Source organism: Acomys minous (genome assembly GCF_964271855.1).
Source record: "Acomys minous genome assembly, chromosome: 16".
Classification (NCBI taxonomy): domain Eukaryota; kingdom Metazoa; phylum Chordata; class Mammalia; order Rodentia; family Muridae; genus Acomys; species Acomys minous.
The window spans coordinates 58,202,853-58,212,697 of record NC_140498.1 but is presented as its reverse complement, the minus strand read 5'-3'; positions in this window follow the sequence as shown (position 1 = coordinate 58,212,697).

Here is a 9,845-nt window from a genome sequence, read left to right as displayed (position 1 = left end):
GTGCATAGACACACGCTGGGCAAAAATCCATGCACATAAGATAAATAGATAACTTTTTAAAAGGTGATGTGATAGGAATCGAACGTTGAAAATCAATACTTGACTAATAAGACCGAAGCACTTTTTCACACAGCAGAGACATGAGGGGGACTTCTAGCCAAGGAAGAAAGCCAATATATGAATGTGTAAGTTATATGTGTATATCTTTGGAAATAGCTTTGAAATTGGAAATGGAGTTTTACGGCTGATAGTTAAAGTTTGGGGTTAAGATTTTTCAGGGCAAGAAAATAAAATGCCATTAAAAGCTCACACCTTGTTTCTGGGGAAGTAACCGAGGGCAGATTTTTATGGCCCCAGGAGGCCTTAACCCAATTCCCAAATTGCCGCTTGCTTGCCCTTCTCTTTATGGTGGGGCCGGGCTGGGCTTCCTTCCGGCGCTGGCTGAAGCGTGGACCTGCCCTGGCGCATCACAGCTTCGCACAAGCTGCAGAGAGCCGCAGTTCAGCTCAGACCGGGCCCTGCGGCGGGGATTGGGGCAGAGGCTGCAGCCCAGGCACCACAGCTGGGGAAATTATCAAGTCAGGGGACCAGAAGTTCAAACAGCCTTTCTCCAGGCTACTCCACCGTGGGCTGCCCCAGAGCCGCCGAATGGGCTGGAAAGACTCTCCAGGCACCTTCTGCGCTGAGTATTAAATAAAATCACTATTAATCAAGTCATTATATGCAAATTATAACCCGGGGGCCTAGAGATGGCTCAGCCCTTAAGAGTGTCCAACGGCCAATCCTGAGAACCAGACCTCAGATTCCAAGGCCCACCTGAGAAGCGAGGCATGCTGGGAATGCCTGGAGCCCCAGCTTATGCACCTGCATATATGTATGTGCATGCACTAGGCAGCGGCGCACATATACATACATGAAGTCCTTCTGAACACCGGGGCCAACGAGGTAGGTAAAGATACAGACACACATGATGGTGATCTCAGGTCCGTTGTGGAACTCACATAGAAGTGGGAGGACCAGCTCCACAAAGTTGTCCTCTGGCACACACACACACACACACACACACACAAACACACCACATACACTACACACACACACTACACACACAAACACACCACATACACTACACACACACCCCCCACACACAAACACATCACATACACTACACACACACCCCACACACAAACACACCACATACACTATACACACTACACACACCACACATACACCATATATACCACACACACTACACACACCTTACACACCACAAACACATCACACACACACCATATACACCACACACACAAACATATACCACATACACCACACACATGCACATACCACACCCACCCACACACCACACACAAACACACAAATGACACATACACCACACAAACACCCCCTACATGCTCACACACACCCACACACATACCACACCATAGACATACACACTCACTGCGCACGCGCGTGCCCACACACGCACGCATGCACACACAGAGTGACGTAGAAACAAGACGGAACTCATGCGTGAACGCGTTTGCTGCTAAGGTGAAGGCAGACTGAAATACAGGACCATGTACCAAGCAAACTACGGGGACCGTGAAGTCACGTGAGCAACAGGAAGGGTAGCTTTTAAAAATCTGAGAATATCTGTCACCGTGCTACGGGGGTTCTAACCACGCTGTGATGTGTTGTCCAGAGGTCTCTGGGCAGGCACCTAACGCTTCGATCCCACTCTGCCTGGTTCTAATGCGTGAATAATAATTGCACTGAGTCCTAAGGACGCGCTTCTTAGGTTGCCATCTACAAAAACGAAGCTGTTGGGCTGCCCCTCTGCGTGTGCGGCGCAGGCTCAGGATCTCCTGCATCCCCGACGCCCACAGCCCGGGCCCGCTGGGGTTCCTGAAAGCCATTCGTGGGGCAACAGGTCCTTGTGGGGCAGGCGGGCCAGCTGTCACACTGCCGCGGGGAGCTCTGGCCAGGCCTTCCTGCAAGTCCACTCATCTCTGAGCCAAAGCTGGGTGTCCCGCCCTTACTACTGCAGAGGCCTGGCTCTGTCGTGCGCATGCGGGGCAGTGCTCACAACACCGCTCTGACGCCTCTCTAGACGAAGGCCAAGGGGCTGGCTGCTAGTGCAGCCCTGGAAAAGTCAGGGCTGGCCTTCTCACCGGCTAGAAAGAGTCTATCTAGCCTGGCAGTGGTGGCGCACGCCTGTAATCCCAGCACTCGGGAGGCAGAGGCAGGCGGATGGCTGTGAGTTCGAGGCCAGCCTGGTCTACAAAGTGAGTCCAGGACAGCCAAGGCTACACAGAGAAACCTTGTCTGAAAGAAAAGAAGGGGCGGGGGCGGGGGGGGGGAGAGGAAGAGGAGGAAGTTTGATTCTGCAGACGGAAGCAGCTTGGCGGCAGGGACAGCCTCACCACCCCGGAACCCACCCGGAAGCAGTCCCTCCTTAGCCTCCAGGATTAAAGGTGACACTTTTTGAGAAAGGTTGTAAAACGTTAATGGTGGGTAAAGTTCTTTCTCGATCTCTCCATTCACGAACTGGGGTGGTGTTTGCCCTGTAAAGGGCACCGTGTTTGCGAAGGGTAATTTGGAGTTGGCAGGGCAAATGTCCCCTTTGCTTCCTGCCGCACGGAGATAAGTGCGACAGGTCACACTAGGAACCCAGGAAGCAACTTGGCACTCGGCGCAAGGCCGGAGTTATAAATGCTGAGCATTTAGTGAGAACTGCTAGGCGTCATCAAGATGTTCAGACACGAGTTCGACGACGACAGCAGAGCGCAGTGGCAGAAGGCAGTGTGTCCCTCAGCCGCCCCCTCCCATCCCAGACCTGCGGACACAGCTCGCATCTAGGAAGCGCGCTGTTTGTCTCCTTTTTTTTTTTTTTTAATCTGATAAGCCGGTGCGGAGCATTCACTGAGCAAACGAATGGGTGCTGCCACCTGCTCCGCACAGTGGCCTGCTGCTCCCGTGGCACTTAACCTCTTGCTAGGGAGGCGCAGGTGTCACAGGGTGTGGGTGGAACCAGGAGCTAGGACACGCTAAAACACTCCCTACAGGAAGTCTGTGCGCTCAGAGGTCCCCATGGGTCCTAGACTGAGGCTGGCAGGCAGTTGTATGACTTCTGGGCAAAGATCAGCTTGCCTCAGGTGTGAGGGGCTGCGTGGGTGTGTGTGGACAAATAAGGTATGCCTTCAGGATAAGAGAAACTGGGCTTTAGAAATTGGTCTGGTTCTGTCTTAGCCTTTCAAGTAAATAGCCAGAGGCCTAACTTGAGCCTGTTCCTGCCTGAAGCGTCAACACTGTACCAGGGCTTACTGTTTCCATGGCCTGTGGCCTTGAGACAGGACGTGGCCTTCATCAATACAGGTTAAAAAAGGTCATCTCCCTCAACACTGGGCAGGGTGTTGACAAATCACCTATATTAATAGAAGCACCTGTGTGTGTGTGGGCTGACAATTATTTAAACAGTGGGAGGAAAACTAAGAAATAATTGCCACATTAAAATTAAAAAGAAAAGAAATGTATGTATCAGAGTTTTGCCTGCATGTTTGTCTGTGCATCACATGGGTGCAGTGCCTGTGACGTCCAGAAGAGGGCACCAGTGAGCCACCCTGTGCGGGCTGGGAATGAAATTACTGCGGAGCCGTCTCTCCCCCACGCAATTGTCACTTTTTATTTTTTTTGGAGGTGTCTTTTACCACAAGTATGCTCAAGGAGAATGTGTGCCCCGCTTACGCAAGGGCAGTTTGCCTGTTTGAAGACTGAAGTCTGTGTGTAAAAGGCACACACGAACTAGTTCGCTAGTTAGTCACAGCTGAAGCAACCAACCCAAGGAGCTTTCATTGTTGGGGACCCGCAGCTCGCAGGCTGGACCGCGTGGAGCCGCAGCCACCCAGGCTCAGGCAGCTGCCGCTTGGCCATTCACCCTCTGCCAATCCGACCCCAGGCAGGCGGGCACGCTGGCCGCGGTTCATGAAACTCAGCTTGTGTCGTCGCCCCTGTTTGCAAGATAATGAAAGGCTTGCATGGAATGCTGGGTGCTCCTGTAGCAAGCGACAGAGGCCACGAGAGACACAGATTGCTAGGTCAGAGCCCGTGGAATCCCGCTGATGAGTTAAATTCATAAGAAGGGCGTGGCTACCCAACCGCCCCCACCCCACCCCGCCCTTGGCAACACCACAAAGCAATCAGACTAATGGGCTATTGTTTTCTAATAACATAAAAAAAAAATCCACAGCCCATCATTGGAGCAAAGAATAAATCTACCCGGACCACGATTACACAGTTTGGCTGTTTACTTTAATCAAATCGTAAAATAATGATCAAATTTGGATTTGATTACGTGCCTATAAAGATAACCAGAGAGCCAACATAAGAAACTGTCAGTCAAAGTCTTTTCAGACAATAGCTAGCATTACAACGTGCCAATGACATTTTTATCAGGTAGTTAAGTTAATTACTTGTGGTAAATGTGTTAGTGGGACAAGTATAGACTGTTGTCAACATTTGCTGACCACTTTAAAAATGCTGCCCGGCCATATGGGAGGAATTGAGGGCGTAATTGCATGCAATTTATTTACACCTGCTAATGCCATATAAACTCCAATAAGGAATTATGATCGCAGTGCGTGTCTTTTTCTCACCACAAGATGGCACTGTATAATTTGATTTTATTTCACTTTTCTCTCTCCTCAGAAGCAACAAGGGCTCATGTTGGTCTCACAGGAGCTCTGGCCCATGGTAGCACCTCCTTCCTGCCCTGTCCTCCAGGGCACCCAAAGGCCCTTGGCTCGCCCGCATCCGGGACCAGACAGGGCCTGGGTGCTGCCTCTTTGGCAAGGGCTGGATCCATTCGCTTCACACTCTTGTTTGCCCAGAGCGCAATAGCATGGGTGCAATTCTATTTTGGAGCCTTTTTAAATTTAGGTTAGAGGAACTGAGGGACAGGCCAGGAGGATAGCTTGCCCAGACCCACAGCTGAGAAGTAGCATAGAGTTAGAGCCCAATTCCAGGTCACCTGGTCCCGGGGTGATCACGTCTTTTCTCAGGGAAAGGGGTACGAGTGTGAGATAGAGAAACACGCTTAAGTCCACTTAAAACGTGCTCGGATGCTTTGGCACGCTACGTTAAGCACACGTACACGCATACAAACGCTCCGCTGCTGCCTGGTCACACAACGTGGTAGCGGAGCCCCACTCTCTGAACAATGTGCCTGACCACAGCAGCACGCACAGCTGAGGTGGCAGCTGCTCCTTGGGTACACATCCCCGCAGCCCCTGGGGAAAGGTCAAGCCCCAGGATACAAGACATGAGTAAGATGGAGCCCGGCCGCTGCAGGGCTGCCCAGCCTTCTCCCTGCTTGCAAAGGAACAACTAGATGGGTGGTTTTTTGTTTTGTTTGGAAAAGATTTATTTATTTTATTTATTGTGTATCAGTGCTTTATCTGCCGAAGAAGGCATCAGATCACATTATAGATGGTTGTGAGCCACTGTGTGGTTGCTGGGAATTGAACTCACGACCTCTGGAAGAGCAGATGGTGCTCTTAACCACCGAGCCACCTCTCCAGCCCCGATGGGTGGGTTCTTGAAAACGCATCCGGGTGGTCTGAAGGACTGGAGAACGGAAGGTTCCGTTCCGGCTGCAGCTACACAGAGGCGTTCTCTCGCTCTTTAGATTCCTTTTCCCCCTGGGAGAGGCGGTGGGCTCGCGGTCAGATGAGCCGGCAGCTGTCCCTACGTCTGCCCTAAAGCCCTGTTTTTAGAAGGCACACCACAGAGCCCAGCTGTTGGCTCTTTTCTGTGGGTAAACGAATATCAGTGATGTCCCAGGGAGTTGGCATCATCACAATACGGCCCCAGATGCCTGGAGGGACACACACACACACACACACACACACACACACACGCGCGCGCGCGCGCGCGCTTGTACTCCTTCTCCGTTTATACCCCGCCACCATTTCGAAGAGAGATGGTTCTACAGTCTGCAGTTGGTCCTGAGAACAGCAGGAAAAGATTGACCCCAAGGCTCCCTTACACTCCCTCTTCTCCTTTCATCTTATAGTATTGCTCAGATCCGCACAGAGGCTAGGGATCACTTGACCTTTGACCTTTGACCTTTGAAGTACAAGGCCAGTGGTCTGAAAGTTCTAAGAGGGAGAAAAGCTGCTTCAAGCTTAAAAACATGCCAGGCAGGATCAGGAGGCCATCTCCTGAGGTATCTCTTTGCTCCCAAGGGAATCCTGGGAGCGCCGGCGGGAACCTACACAGCCTATGCAGGATTGTATGAATCCAATCCCCCCTCAGACATTGCATCTGACATCCCCTCGGTGGCCCCTGGCCCACCAACAGGATTGACGGCATGCTGGAGGAGGTCTGGAAACGTCATGGTGGGAGAGATAGGTGGGCGGGCATTTGCAAATGTTGTACGGTGATGGAGGAAGGAGGCAGTGATGTGAGATAGTGCTGTGGTCCCCGACCCCAGGACCTCTGAACTCTAAAGAGTCTCACCAGGCGTGGTGGCGCACGCCTTTAATCCCAGCACTGGGGAGGCAGAGGCAGGTGGATTTTTGTGAGTTCCAGGCCAGCCTGGTCTACAAAGGGAGTCCAGGACAGCCGGGGATACACAGAGCAACCCTGTCTCAAAAAATCAAAATAAATAAATGAATAAATAAATTAATTCATTTTAAAAAAGAAAAAAAAATGAGGAGATACTGGAGGCCCTGAGACCTTGCAAATATACCAGAAAAGGGAGTGTGGGTTATTCCTCAAACTGCTGAAATCTAAGGAGGAGCCCGAGCAGCAGTGGAGAGACAGTAGCTGAGAGGATGCGTCCTGGTGTTGGTGTGGCTGAGGTTAGGTGCAAGCCTGGTAAACTGAGTCAAGATGGTGTCAATGGCAGGGAGGAGACTGGTGGATGTGTGTTCCTCAAAGTAAGCCAAGAAGGCAGGCAGAAATGGGGCAAGGACTCCTCCAAGGTGCCCGCTCACCTCTGCCAGGTATGTGTCTGCTCTCTGTCAGGGGAAATTACTGAACAAAACCCCCTGCACACACTGGAGGTGGAGGCTGCACGGTAGTGAGCCCGACCCCATGGTAATCAGAGAGCAATTAAGCCTCACTCGCTAGACAGAATGTGGCTCCCGTGAACTGAAATGGATTTGGAGTGGATGGCAGTGATTAAGCAGGGGCAATATCCTGACAGAGCTATTAATTATGGCTGCAGGAAAACATGATCTGACCAAGGGGGAGGAAGGCCAGTCAGAGAAACAGCCCCGGGGAGCCGTGTGATAAGAGGAAGTCCGCCTCAACACCAGCTGCTAGACTCCGTAAGCAAACGTTTTGGGAACGCTCAAAGGATGGGTGTGGAGACTGTCCAGCATTGAAGGACCACATAGCCACAGCTTGCCCTCACTGAGGGAGTGGACAGACACCTTGCAAGCGGTTCTCGAAGAGTGGGCACAGTGGGACTGTCAACCCCGGTGAGGCGCTGTGCAGCCAGGGACTCTCAGCTAATCCAGAGGCAAAGTGGTGAGATTTTTTTTTTTCCCTCTGAACCACTGTCTCCTAACTTTGTATGTTTGTTTTTGCACCATCCAATCAGCTACTTTTCACCCGATCCAGCCCTCAAGAGCCCACTGTCAGTAATGGTTTACAGACACAAGCTATTTCCTGATTGACACACAGACTGCAGAAATGGCGTGAAGGAGAGTTAAGTCCTCGGAGCGGTTTCCCCTCAGCCACACACTTCCGCTGTGCTTGACGTGGCTTAAGTAAGCCTGGCTCCCTGGGACGGCACGGATGGGGCAGCTGAGGGACAGAGGTCAAGTGACTGGCAGAGGTGCCCTTCAAAGCCTGACAGCTGTGTGACGGATGTGGGGCGGGGCGCCCACTACTCTTTGGATGAGCCAGCACAGGGTGGGGACTGCGCTTAAATCACAGCCGCTGGTGGTAACTGGACCCAACCCAACATCTGTCTCCCGTACTCCCGGGCGCACAGAAAGAGAAGGAACGCGTGCTGTTCATGGCTCACACTTTCTATCCCAGGACTCAGGATGCAGAGGCAGGCAGAGCTCTTGAGTTGGAAATTAGCCTAGTCTACGCAGTGGGTTTTAAGCCAGCCAGGGCTACACAGCGAGACCTCACTGCTCAAATAAGAGGAAAAGGCAGGTACTGCTGCTCATTGACGTTCAAGGCATGTTAGCGGATAAAGAAAAAAAGAGAAAAACTGGGATGAAGGGAATCCCACAGCGAAGATCTCCTGGAGCAGAGCGTATCTGAGAGTGTGTGCTCCGCAAACTACTACACACACTCGTTCTTAGCACATTATATATCTGAGGTTTGGTTGGGAAGATAGATAAAATGGTTGAATTCAGTCTGGAGAGATGGCTCCTTGGTTAGGAGCCTCTTCCAGAGGACAAGGGTTCAGTTTCCAGCCCCCATATGGTGGTTCAGAACCCTCTGTAACTCCAGCGCCAGGGGATCTGCCGCCCTCTTCTGGCCATAGAGGGCACTGCATGCACATGATCCAACACACATTTCTTTTTGTTTTGTTTTCCAACATGCAATTAATTTTTTGTGTTTGGTGTTTTTGTTTTTGAACACAGGGTTTCTCTGTGTAGCCTTGGCTGTGCTGGACTTGCTTTGTAGACCAGGCTGGCCTCGAACTCACAGCGATCCGCCTGCCTCTGCCTCCCGAGTGCTGGGATTAATGGTGTGCGCCACCACTGCCTGGTTGGTTGATCTTAAGAGAAGTTTTAAGGTACGTAACTGCAAGTTGTAGAGGTATATATATAAAAAAAGTGATTTAAAGTATATAAAAATGAGATCCGTAGAGTTCTGATAAGCTTGTAGAACACTGACTTCTTATTAACCATTCATAGACTTAAGGGTGCGTCTCATCATGCCAAAAACATGTTTGATTTAGGTACATAAGATGGGGGAGGCAGGCGTGGTGGCGCACACCTTTAATCCCAGCACTCAGGAGGCAGAGGCAGGTGGATCGCTGTGAGTTCGAGGCCAGCCTAGTCTACAAAGCTGGTCCAGGACAGCCAAGGCTACACAGAGAAACCCCATCTCAAAGAACAACAAACAAACAAAACAAACAAACAAACAAACAAACAAAAAGACAGCGGAATGAAGAGCCCTGGCTAATGTGACTCCATTAATTGTTCCAGGAAGCACCCACCCTAGGCCTGAGCCAATCAGGGGACAGCAGGAAAGTGCCTAACGTCCTTGCTGTAGCCACAATAAGAACCCTGTCTTACGATGGTTTGTGGCTCTCTTACTACTGATCTGCTGCCTCGGTAAGGTTTGAGGGCCCTCGAGCTCGAGTTCGAATAAAGGCTCCTTACTTTTGCATATGTCTTCGGCCTCCTGGTGGTCTTTGGGTATCTAGCAATCTGGGCATTATAGGCACATTTGTGGTCAGTTGTCGGGCAGGCTGTGGCAAGACCCACAGCGATCAGAAGAGAAGTTTGGCTATGCCGGCCTTAAGGCTATGTGGGTCTTAATTAGGAGTGGAGACTGTCAGGTGCAACCAACATTGCTGGCCTTTGACAGTGGCTGAAGCTGAGTAAGATAAGTGGCCCTGCGTACTGTCAGTTCTGGTTCTGCGCGAGCTTACGATTTTGATGATGATGCTAATGATGGTGGTGGTGACAACGACGAATGTGTGGATGCGCAAAGAGGAATACGCTGTTTTTAAATGACGTGGCTATGAAGGGAAGGCATGTGCTAAGTTCTTATACAAACATAAGCCAGCCAAGAGTGTACTGACTATTGCTACCAAATGGCCGACCACAAACCACTCCACAACTCAGTGGCTCACAGCCACGTATTGCACA